Here is a 13674-nt window from a genome sequence, read left to right as displayed (position 1 = left end):
CAGATCACATGTCGTACTACATGTGATTGTCAAAGTCAATGCCACACATCAGGCAGGTGTTCTGTTAACCTGTGCTGGTCTACATGGTGTAACACAGGGATGTATGCTAACTACTACTATGATTGTGTAATTTGCATGCCTTTTGCTATGACACATGCATGCTGTTGTGTGCAACCCAGGGATGTATGATAACTGCCAGTATTATTGTCTGAGCTGCATGCTGTCTGCCATATCACATGCATGTTGCATGCCTTCTGTCATATCACATGCATGTTGGGTGCCATAGCATGTGTCTCTGTGTGTCTCTTTGTGTCCCTGTGCATCTGTGTGTGTGTGTGTGTGTGTGTGTGTGTGTGTGTGTGTGTGTGTGTGTGTGTGTGTGTGTGTGTGTGTGTGTGTGTGTGTGTGTGTGTGTGTGTGTGTGTGTGTGTGTGTCTATTGTATAGATTGTAATGTACAGTTCTTGTCTGCCCCTCACAGGTGATGTAGGTGTGTTCCCCTCCTGTGGTCCATCTGATGTTAATGTCCCCACAGACTCTAGCAGTGATGATGAACATATGATTGAGGCACATGCAGGGTTGTCAGGAGCTGAATCTCTGCCATTGGTTGCCATTCCACCTATATCCCCTCTTCCCTGTACACAGTTCTTATGCCAACACATACCCTATCACCAGTGGCCATAGAGGAAGTACAGTTGGCATGTGGTAGCTTGGAACAGAAAAGTGTGGAGGCTACGGAAGGTGTGCCTGCACACCATGGTGTCAGCCAACTGACTGATGATGCCCCACACAGGCATGTGGCCAGTGCTGCTCGTAGGAGGACCTCTGGCCAACATGCTCCTGCAAGACAGAGCGCAGTAGCTGGTGTCACCAGATGCATGTTTCAGGCTGTAATGGAGGCACAGGCATGTGCTGAATGGCACAACAGAGAAGATCATTGGCTTCAGAGGGCTGCTGTCCATTCTTTAAACAACAACATCCAGGCAATGGCAAATGCTCAGCAGCAGATAGCTGAAGTTTTGGATAGACAATTGGGTGACATGGTTGGTGTCCTTGACCATGGCATGTCAATCCGCAAGTGTGAGCTGTCTGTGCTGGAATATCTGGTAGGAGTGAGGCATCAGGCATGTGGATGTAGGTCAGCTACATCACCTGTTTTAGGTCTACGTGTATAAGCTACCTCACTTGCCCGCTCCCATATTGGCAGCAGCAGCAGCAGTGCAGCTGGTGCTGTGCTGTCCACACCAGGACACAGCAGGCCATGTGCATGTGGCCCTGGATGGTCCCAACAGCGACACGGTTCCAGTGGACATGTGTCATCAGACAGTACCCAATCTGCACCTCTGCCTGGTAGTGCCCATGCAACTCCTAGCAGGCACAGGTCATGTGGCCATGGCTGGACACCGTGAACTGTAAAACCTGGCCTGTACAGTCCGCAGCTGTCAATAATACCCCTGTGTAGACCAGACACATGCCAGAACTGTGTGCATACATACACGCACACACCGGAAACATATGTAGGGCACCGCAACACACACATTCATAACATCCACACATGCCCAATTAGATCAAAGGCCCTAACCCACACACATGATGTCATCCAATGGTGCAGCCTAGGCCTCTGGCAAACATTATCACCCTGTGCATATGATGATGCCTGTGCCACATCCCTGTCATTCACACCATAGGTGCAGGGACATGCTCATATGGTCTGATGCACAGGGTGAACAGACTAGGAAGATAAGTGTAGATTACAATTGTTGTGTACTGTTGACAGGCAGCAGACCTACCATGTAGTACAGGTTTAGAATGCGTTTTGCACTGTTAACAGTATGTGTCTTGTGTAACAGCAGTAACTGCATGTTGGTCATGATGTTCTGCTTTCCTTATTCAGGTCTAATTGCATGTGCCAGTGGATGTCAGTGTTTGCAGTTAGTTTCCCATATGTAAATGTGGACTACTCACAGGTATGTATGAAAATACCAGCATGCACTTTGCAGCTTCCACATCACTGTTAGAAAGTCCCATGTTCCAAATACGTCTACAGATCTACTGATCCAAGTGCAAGATAGCCATGTATTAAGCTACTGTGGCTAGAGAAGTGACATCCATACTGGGTGACATCACAGATACAGTTACATAGAGTGGGGAGTTAAGAGAGTGGTATAGCTGTTGCCAAGGCTAGAGGCCAGTGGAAAGCATGATACCTCATTGGGAAGCAGTAATACATGTTCACATGACAGGATGCGAACACGCAACTACACCCACACACTCAGGTATTCACACACATGTATTCAGAGACACAGTAACACACCCACACACTCACTGATTCACCGACACGGTAACACACACACACACACACACACACACACACACACACACACACACACACACACGCACACACGCACACACACACAGTTGCTAGTGTTGAGGTGAGGACTCCTGCCTATTTGCAAACCATCATTACAGTACTGTGCACTTACATGACATGCCACAGAGATTACACATGTACAGATAGTCAGTATGACCTAAGATCAAGGACATCAACAGGGATAGTTGATTGCATTGCCTGGATGGGGGGAGGGGTCTTAACAGTTCACTATGATAACATCCTCACTCGAGGGACCAGACAGCCATACATACATACACACACACACACACACACACACACACACACACACACACACACACACACACATACACACACACACACACACACACACACACACACACACGTGTGTACACACTGTGGCCTTCACTATTGAATACACCTATGTCATGCACATACAGATACCTCACATGTTTGAGATGCACACCCCTGCCTATGTCCTACTTTTTACATTGCAGTCTGTACAGATGTCTACAACAGTGTACAGGAGAGTGAGTAACAATTGAGATGTATCCCCCACCATACGTGACATATATGGACACACACACACACCCACACATGCCAGTACTGTGAATCAAACACCTGCCTATCTCATGATACGTATGACAGACTTATAGCAGTATTGCACATGTTACAAAGTGCACTGATGCTTCCTTTGGCAACTGTGCTGATATATGCACATGAGAGGTCTTAACTGTTATAGGTGTCAAGTGATTTACCTTCGGTGTCACCCTGACCGCTAAGTTGTGTGTGTTCCCCTTCAATTAACAAAACCATAGCTTAGCGGTTACACAGGTTATTGTAGGATTGCTTGTGACACACCTGTGAGCTGTCCTCAGCAAACATCCATCTGTTAAGATGCCCCACCATTTAGTTATGCCCACACATCTGTCCATGCCTGAAGTACATCTTACCGTACTTTCAGCATATCACCATATACAGTTGGCAATGTTGAGGCTGCATTGCAACTACATGATGTACTAAGACACACGTCACCTGCAAACATCAGCAACTGCACATGCATGGTATCTGAATGCACACCACTACATGTACATGTGTGTAGGTCCTACATTCCTGTCATTTGGGCATGTTTGTAGGCATTGCAATTGGTGGACATGCCACATGGACTGTTGTATGATATGATAGGTGTCATGAGTGACCAGTACAGAGGGAATGTTACCTCTATCAACATTGATATCGCACATTATATACTGTTAGCATTCAGCAGCCATGGACCTACCTTCCATGTACATGTGTTTAATGGCTGCAGCCACCTGTCTGCACAAATGACAACAACAGCTATGCTATGTACATATATGTTGTGTGTGTGTGTGTGTCATGTACATATCCAGGGCAGGTACATGTATGTCATGTCCAAACATGAGGATGTTTACTGGTGTGCAGCAACAGTCATCTGTTAATGCAGTAAATAACTGAGGGACCCTGGTATGTGTACAGCTGACCTGGTTACAAACAGTGGTATTGTTGCATTGCATAACACATGATGCAACTGTGTCAGTACATGGGTACTCTGCACAGTTGATGTAGAGCTAGGTACAGTCCACTGGTCAAAGGTCACATTGTGTTGCACTATTATATGTCCTACCACATGTATGGATGTGTATTGGTGGTCCGAGGGCATGGTGGTGTCAGAGGGTTACATGCTGGAATGCAGCTTTTGACACTGTGTCCTGCACCTGACTTATCTGTGATGCCTTTTGTGAGAGTACTGGTCAGTACATGTGAGTGGCTTTTATGTATGTGGGGACACCACCACCTGGAGTGGTCCGTACCTGTGTTATGGCCCACATGTCTGGTTCTGAGGTATATGGTGGTAGTGCTATTGTGCACTACAGAGTCTTCAGCCAGGTGTTCCTCACTGCACAGATGTCAGTATACCCCATTGTTGGATCTACAGTGAGCAGCTGTGATTATGAATGCTACACATCTAGCACTGGTTAGCATAAGCATACAATGCAGTTGTCCTCTAGGTGTCAGGGTGTTATCCTGTGTTTAGGACATTTGACTTGGAGTGGCACTACATGGGCGAATGCGACCTAGGTATTCTCCCCACTCCCTTGATTCATGGATGCATGTGATATGTGACAGAGGCCTGTCTACTTTCAGTCATCATCCCAGAATGACAAACACTGGACAACCTTACAATTACAGCAGGGCATTGGCTCATTGTGTTGGTCAAGCAGTTGCCACACCTAGCAAGACATCACTGCGAGTGGTAGTATTGTGCTTGGTATAGAATGGTACATCTTAAGGTGATGGACAACAGCAGACATTGTGTAGAAGACCGGTGTCAGATATATATAGTGCAGCATTCCTGCTAACAATGACAACTGCTAACACTGGAGTCTATTACAATGTGTTCTTTACATCTAACTGTAATAGCATGGCCATTGTGGCCTTCCATGTTTAGAATCAGAGTGCATCCCAAACAGCCCTGTTCTACTAAGTGTATGAGCATGCCCAGTATAACCTTGTGTAGATGGGGACATAGTGCATTCCGAACAGCCCTGTGCTACTAAGTGTGTGAGTATGCCCATTGACACCTTGTTTCAGTTATGTGCCTCTATTTGTATGGGCATGGCCATTGTAACCCTGTATAGTGATAGTAGTCATCCATTCCACAGATGGGCATACTCTAGTTCAGGATGGATTCCTACTTTGAACACATGGGTTCACAGGTATGTACATCTTAACTGCCAGCATCCCTGTTGATGTCCACATTCCTAGAAGGTCATAATGACAGCCTTGAAATGTGTACTCTCTGTGGAGTGACTCGTAACTATGTAGCATTGTAATAATGATCTGGAGGTAGGCAGGTTTTCTGATCCCACCACTGGCGTGTGTGTGTCTCCATCTGTCTGAGGACAGAATAATGCTTTTAGACTGCTTGCACTCCATACAATTCCTATACCCAACTTTGGCAAAGCTGATGATGTAACCCACCTAGAAATACACCTCTGGGAGTACTGTGACCCAATAATCTTGGTAGCGCATTCTGTAACTGCGAAATTCTGTAGTGTGATAAAGTAGTTAGGTCAGTGTTCTAATCCTAGATTTGCCAACTGCATGTGTGTGTGTGTCTCTGTCTGCCTGAGGACAGAATAATGCTTTTAGACTGCTCACACTCCATACAATTCCTATACCCAGCTTTGGCAAGGTTGATGATGTCACCCACCTAGAAATACACCTCTGAGAGTGCTATGATCCAGTAATCTTGGTAGCACATTCTGTAACTGCGTAATGCTGTAGTGTGCTAAAGTAGCTATGTCAGTGTTCTAATCCCAGACTTGCTATCTGTATGTGTGTGTGTGTGCCTCCATCTGCATGAGGACAGAATGGTTTTAGACTGCTCATACTCCATACAATTCCTATACCCAACTTTCACAAGGCTGATGATGTCACCCTCCTAGAAATACACCTCTGGGAGTGCTGTGACTCAGTAACCTCCGTAGAGCGTTCTGTAACTGCGTAATGCTGTAGTGTGATAAAGTAGTTAGTTTGGTCTTCTAATCCCAGACTTGCCAACTGTGTGTGTGTGTGTGTGTGTGTGTGTGTGTGTGTGTGTGTGTGTGTGTGTGTGTGTGTCTGTCTGCTCACTCCATACAATTCCTATACCCAACTTTCGCAAGGCTGATGATGTCACCCACCTAGAAATACATCTCTGGGAGTGCTGTGACTCAGTAACCTCCGTAGAGTGTTATGTAACTGCGTAATGCTGTAGTGTGATAAAGTAGTTAGGTTGATCTTCTAATCCCAGACTTGCCAACTGTGTCTGTCTGCATGAGGACAGAATAATGCTTTTAGACTTCTCACACTCCATATAATTCCTATACCCAACTTTGGTAAGGCTGATGATGTCACCCACCTAGAAATACACCTCTAGGAGTGCTGTGATCCAGTAATCTCGGTAGCATGTTCTGTAACTGCGTAATGCTGTTGTGTGATAAAATAGTTAGGTCAGTGTTCTAATCCCAGACTTGCCAACTGTGTGTGCGTGTGTGAGTGTGTGTCTCTGTCTGCCTGAGGACAGAATAATGCTTTTAGACTGCTCACATTCCATACAATTCCTATACCCAACTTTGGCAAGGCTAATGATGTCACCCACCTATAAATACACCTCTGGGAGTGCTGTGACCCAGTAAACTCAGTAGCACGTTCTGTAACTGTATAATGCTGTAATGTGATAAAGTAATCAGGTCGGTGTTCTAATCTCTGTACATATCACATGATCACCTTTGTCAATCCTGCTGTTGTCACCCACCTAGGAATACAACTGTCAGAGTGCTGTAACCCAGTATTCGCTGTACCAAGTGCCCTAAATGCGTATTGCTGCAGTGTGATATGGTAGGTAGGGGTTTGAATACAGGACATGGCAAGTGTGTGTATTTGGCTGTCAGAGTCTGTGTAGAGGTGGCTGTGAGTGTCTAACCACTGGCTATGTTGGGGAGTGGATTTTTCAGTTTTCCTATATGGCTTCCATCTTATGATACATTGGCCACCTCACGAGGAGTACAGCTGTTAGTTAGCCATGGGACTGTGTTGGCAAGCCATACCCCTACATCTGGCAAAAGGCCTGGTGAAAAAAGTATGTAACCCTACTAGGACTTGGTATATGTCCTGCACCCATGTGCCATACACAAACACACTTGCCTAGGATACCCCGCTATGTTGATAGTACCATACACATTGATGACAGATAGTAGGCATGATGTGAATGCAGTGGGCTGCAGAAGATATGGCACCCTGTACAACAGTAGAATAGGCACATAATTGCGGACAATGTGCCTTCACTATGTTCCCCACTGGATGCCTCCACATATGTGGTGCCATTAAATGTGATCCACAGAGGTCATACAATGCCGTACACATGTGCCCTGTATGGACCAATACCACTGACACCAGGGAATACCTGCATCGTGCTATCAATGCAAATGCAGGGTCAACCTGCTGACTATAAGCAGGTTTCGCCACACCAGGCCAGTATTGGCATATCTGAGGATAACAGTCTGTGTACACAACATGTGCCTGCCAAACCAGGTACACCTGTACATGTCACTGTACAGTATTGTGGGACATGCACATCCCAGGCAATGTCCATGTGAAGGACTATCAAACACGGACATGACATGCATTGCAAAGCTATGGCCATACACATTGGTACCCAGGATGTCAGGGCAGATCATGCAGTACCCATCTGTGTGGGACATTGCAGACATTACACCCTTGTTCTGCACTGCACACCATTGTCGGGTGGCGCGATGCCAAGGCTTAACTGTCACCCAGCCTTGTACAGACATCTTGCACAGCCAACCACTACACACCCATGAAGCAATGCATACATGCATGTCAGTACTGGCACCTTGTGTCTGCATGTGGGTTATGATGCTCCCAACCACAGCCACTCCCAGTGTAACCCTCATTGGCATACCAACAGATGTCAAACACTTTCACATGCCCTAGCCCATAGAACCACCAGATATCCCCTGTGGTGCATGTAGACCTGTGCATTACTGCAGTGTGGTAAACTAAGTAGTTAGGTTGTGTATTTGTGGCCCTGGCAAAGAGTGTCAATGTAAGCCCATTAAAGAGTGTGGTTGTGGTGACAATAGCATCCGTTCATGTGGACAGCCATGTGTGCTACACCTAATGTATATCTACTATATCTCTGTTGCAGATATCTCTCACCTACGCACATATGTTCTTACAGCACAGTAACATGTCGGCTTTGTGGCACATGTAGTTACTTCATGCCATGTAATAGTAATGATTTGATCCCTTTAATGTTAGGCGTGTGGCAGACGATGCTTAGGGATTAGTCCCCAAGCCCTTCTCTGGTGTACTTTGTCTGTCTCTCCCACACACTCTCTGGTGGATGTGGAGGTATACACCTACTCAGCAGCAGCATGTGTATTGTAAGTGATGGACATGATCAGGCGATGGCCTCTGCACCTATTGCAGTCCTCCTCTAGCTGATTGCATGTGGAACAGCTGTGATGGTGTTCCCATAGCTATTCGCATGATAAACACAGCACACTATCTAGGAACATCATGTTGTTTTTTGGCCATGACAGTCACTGTGCATGGTACCAGGATGTGGTGTTCTGAAACGGCATCACAGATGATATATGGATGTTCCTCAAACATCATACACAGTGGGAAATAGCCTAAAGACAGTAGGGTGATGTGCCACACATGACTACAGCATGTAAGTGTAGCTATGCTGCATTAAGACTACTGCCTGTTTAACATGTTGTGTGTGGTCATGGCTATTCTGCATGTTTTAAAACAGACATGACAGTACTCTGTTCGTGAGAGACCCTCATCTGTGGGGCCATCTGTGAACTGGTCAGTGTGTGGAACCATTTGTTTCCTGTGTTACACACTGAACACACATCTGTGCACAGCAGGAGCATAGTGTGAGGAATGCAGACAGTACATGGTGATAGGGATGTGTTACTTCCATCGCATCCCTGACTGGACATATGTCACATGAAACAGTGGTATGACAGACACTATCTGGAGTTCCCAGTGACAAGCCAATAATGGGCAACTGTTCATAGCTACAGTCACACGTCTACTACACATTGTACAGATGTCATGCAGTATATATGCATGTGTTGTGCACCCTCTGCAAATGTATACCATCTGTTGTGTTGGGATGATGGGGATATCTACGCATACTGTTGCAGGTAGTCCTGAATGCTGTTGTCTATCACTAAGCCATAGCTGAGTTTAAACTGCAACACCATTGGCTGTATGGGTTGGGAGGTCCCGGAAGAACCTCCTGGCCCACTTCAGCTGACCATGGCACTGGGCACCAGCACATCTGTGGCCCAGCCTTGGACCTCAATTTCTGTTGGCTCTGCACCACCTTCTGGTGGTACCACCACTGAGGATGGGGCATGCTCCCCCTGGGAGCAGGGCCAGACAGGAACATATCTGCTGTCATGCAATCATGGACATGGTGCTTTGGGGGCTCAATAAGGGGTTCTGAAGACAGATATGCAAGCTCATGGGCGGAGTGTCACATTTACAGGGTGAGACTGCCCTTCCTGGACAGCCACCAGCACTGCCTCCTTTGCAGCTGTTTTGGTGCAGTGATGGCTGCCCATGGCTGGGGACCTCTGTCCCACTGTTCCCATGGGCTTGTAAATGCCAAACACCCATCCCCGTTTGAGGTGTATTCCCCCACATGTCATATACTGACCCTGTATGCTGTCTTGTCTGTGATCCTACCCTACCTATCCTCTACGGGCATACCTACTCTCCTTCCCCCACATCCCACTCTCACCCTACGGAAACATAAGGCCAATCGGTTCCTAGGACAACATCTGCCATATACATGGCTGTCCATTTCACACACATGCCCATTGGACACATGTAACCCTTGTAATATGCATCACAACATACTCATGTTATCCTCACCCCTGTCCCTCAAGCGCACAATCCTGGTATGCACATCACTTCTAAATGGTCCAGGTACACGTGATGAGGATGACCCCATTGTACACACAACACTACCGGTCCCTCTATGGTTACCCCATTTACCTTTATCATGATGATGATGTTGCACACAGCACCTTGCAAGAGTACTGTTCTCACATAATGATTGGACAGGTACTGTTGTGTTAATGTACATTACATGCACAGAGTGATGTATACAGCCAATGTACAACTGTTTGCGTGTATGAATGACACATGTCTGTCTGAGGGAGTCTTGATATTACATAGGACAACACCACAACATAATACAGGCATCACTTGTGTTTCCCTTTTCATTCATTTGTAATGCTTTGTTGCCACATGGTATGTTCCTGATATATCTCCATATATGTATGTAATATTTGCTGGACATAAACACTCACATATACATCTACATGATGGGATACATTCCTATACTGTTGAATGACTGCAGTGTATGATATGTTTGTGGTAATGTCCGTTGTCTGTATATCTGTCATGGCGTATTGGTAAATCACATTAGCTGTGTGTTCAGGGTCCTGGTTCCGAGCCTTGCAGAGGCCATTTATTTTGTTGCAGGGCAGAACAAGACCATTGGATACGGAGGGAGTAAGGAACATTAAAGCAGTTGTGAGCGGATGTGCGTGAGTTTGCATGGTGTTAAGCAATGCTAACCTCTGGTTACAGCTTTTTATACTCGGTTAGCCTCTACATTGCTTTACCAGTGCAATACTCGCATACTGGAGCCAAACAAGCTTACACCCGCTCACTCCCGCACTTGCAAATGCAACGACATTGGTGCTTGCATCTGACACTCACACCCCTGGGTGGGAGCGAGGACCACAATATTACCTTGTGATGCCTATTACATCGGATTACATATCTACAGTATCAGGAATGGCTGCCCATTAGGCAACGGCATGCCGTTCGACTGTACGGAATCAGCGGCCTGTCCAGTGTTTTATTCATATTATTCATGTGTTCCTCTTACAATCTGCACCCATCTGGCTGATACATGGGAACTGAAACTCTTCAATACAGACAAGTAATTGGGTTTTGGGACCCACATCTGTCAGCCGAGCCATGCTACTGCATACCTATTATTCTATCATCTTTCTTAGGCAGTAAGAGGAATATGCGCTTTCTGTCCCTATCAGACCTCTCATACGAATGGGGAAAAATGAACACTGAATCAGGGACACTGCATAACAACATCAGGGACACATTTAAAATTTAGGTGCTATTAACCTGGCACATTGACAGACCCAGAGCACATGTATTCATACACATTGTTCGAGGTACATGCTGTTTATAACTCTTAATTGTTGTCGTTATTAATTATATGTATTCCACCACCTTTCCCCCTAATATCACTAGTTCTAGGAGGGTTTAGGTGGGACAGAGTAAGATTCTGAGTCATAATCAGGGATGTCCCTGGTAATCAAGGACAGTTCAATGGTATGGACCTTATGTGTTCCCCCAATGGTTTATGGACTATCCAGTGGATGTGCTCTTAGAGGCTGGGAGGTATGGGCGTCAGCTATGCCCACATTGGAATATTACTTACATCCATGGGATGGTCCTAATATGGCTCTGCCAGCCAACACCTGCATGCCTAGGCCCATAATCGCATTCCCATAGTTCTCCCACCTGCCACTCCTCTACAGCACTCATCCTTACTGTGGGTGCAGGTGGGATATAAACACACCATTACATACTGCCCACTCTCCCTGTGTCGGGACACATGTCATACATTGTGTTGACCCATGTGTTATCAGGCTTGCACAACCTACTGGTCCGTGTACATCTACAGCCTGGCTTTTCTGATTGGGGGCCAGGACTGCCCTGTACCCGTTTAAAGGTTAGATTTAGCATGTGGACAAGGTTACTCCCACTGTTAGCATCCTCCCTGTGGTTAGAGATGCAGGGATTTTGCCCACCTCTGGCCAGCTTGATATGTCAGCACTAGATAATAGGTTAATAGGGGTGTCCCGCTGCTGTTTTCCTTCACATTCATTATGAATTCTTTTTTGTGCCCATGTTTGTTCTGTAGATATATATATATATATATATATATATATATATATATATATATATATGTGTGTGTGTGTGTGTATATAAGTATATATGTGTGTACATACGCATGCATATACATCTATATGATTAATTCAACACTGTTGAATGACTATGCTGTCTGCTATGTTTGTGATAACATCAGAGTTAGGTATAACTGCGTGGCTTAGTGGTAATCACATTGATTGCGATGTAAGGTCTACGAGGTGGTTTTATTGTGTTGCTGGGCAGAACAAGGGCCATTGGAAAAATGGTGAGTACAACACCTTTCAGCAGCAGTTTTACATTTAACCGCCATTTCACGTCACGCAAATACCTTTTGCATTCTTACTGTGATATGTCAACTCAGTTCACATTTCAATGGTAGTATATCATTATCCAGCATAAAATTAACGAGATATGCGTCATAAATGGTGTGTGCTTCAGTTGAACCAGCAACGTCTGCTCTGTAGGCGAATGCTCTAACTACTACATTATTGCTGTGCTGCTTCATTTGCATGTATACCCATGGTTCATAGTTACCAGAACAAACACAGCACAACATCACTAACACAGCAGGCATCCATTCTCTGGTTGGAAATAAACCACACCACTACACATGCATCACTCCCTACTGCTCTAGACAGGTCCCGTATGTTGGTTCACTCCAAGTATATTCAGACGTCCCAAGATTATAGTCCTGGGACAAATGTTTATATAATGGTCAGGGTGTTCAATTATTTTCTGGTTTTTGGCTTGTCCAAATGGTGACTGGGACTGCCCTGTACCTGTTTGAAAGTCTGACCTAGCATGTGGACATAGCTAGTTCCACTGTTAGCATTCTACCTGTGATTGGACATGAAGGAGGTTTGCTTACTTTGGGGTAGCTTGATATGACACTAAATACTATGGGGGATTCTGCTGCTGTTTCCCTTCACATTCGTTATGGTTCATTCTGATATATATATATATATATATATATATATATATATAGAGATATATATAGATATATATATATATATATATATATATATATATATATGTCTGTACATACATACCCATGCATGTACACCTACATACTTGTTATTGTGGCCATCATATAAATTGCATGGCTTGGCCGAACAGGAACACCATATTCACTCAGTTCAATGGTATGGACCTTATGTGTTCCCCCAATGGTTTATGGACTATCCAGTGGATGTGCTCTTAGAGGCTGGGAGCTATGCCCACATTGGAATATTACTTACATCCATGGGATGGTCCTAATATGGCTCTGCCAGCCAACACCTGCATGCCTAGGCCCATAATCGCATTCCCGTAGTTCTCCACCTGCCACTCCTCTACAGCACTCATGCAGGTGGGTATAAACACACCACTACATACTGCCCACTCTCCCTGTGTCGGGACACATGTCATACATTGTGTTGACCCATGTGTTATCAGGCTTGCACAACCTACTGGTCCGTGTACATCTACAGCCTGGTTTGATGAATCATTACCAGGACTGACTCCGATCATTAAGTTTTGGTGTCCCACAAGGGACATCGATGTCTGTGTTTCACGTGTAGACCTTACAGGTCTCACCCACTGGTAGTATCCTGCTGGTGGTCTGGGAAGCAGTGGTGTGTTTACCTTTATTGTGTGTCTGTATGTCTCACAGGCCTAGCTGGGGGACTGGGGGTGATGCTACGTGTACACATTTGTTTATTGGACCTCCCACCACCTATGCATGGCCTGTGAACATATGTAACT

General features: G+C 45.5%; 1 protein-coding gene across 1 annotated transcript in view; it reads right to left on the bottom strand.

Annotated features, from left to right (window-relative positions):
* LOC122804053 (extracellular calcium-sensing receptor-like) overlaps positions 1 to 13674 on the bottom strand; it is a 245218-nt gene that overhangs the window by 219516 nt on the left and 12028 nt on the right. The gene's annotated exons all lie outside the window — the stretch shown is intronic.

The sequence above is a fragment of the Protopterus annectens genome, chromosome 6.part0, assembly GCF_019279795.1.
Source record: "Protopterus annectens isolate FY-2018-M chromosome 6.part0, PAN1.0, whole genome shotgun sequence".
In the NCBI taxonomy this organism is placed as follows: Eukaryota; Metazoa; Chordata; order Ceratodontiformes; family Protopteridae; genus Protopterus; species Protopterus annectens.
Note: the sequence above shows the minus strand (reverse complement) of the source record. Positions and strands in the feature narration are given on the sequence as shown.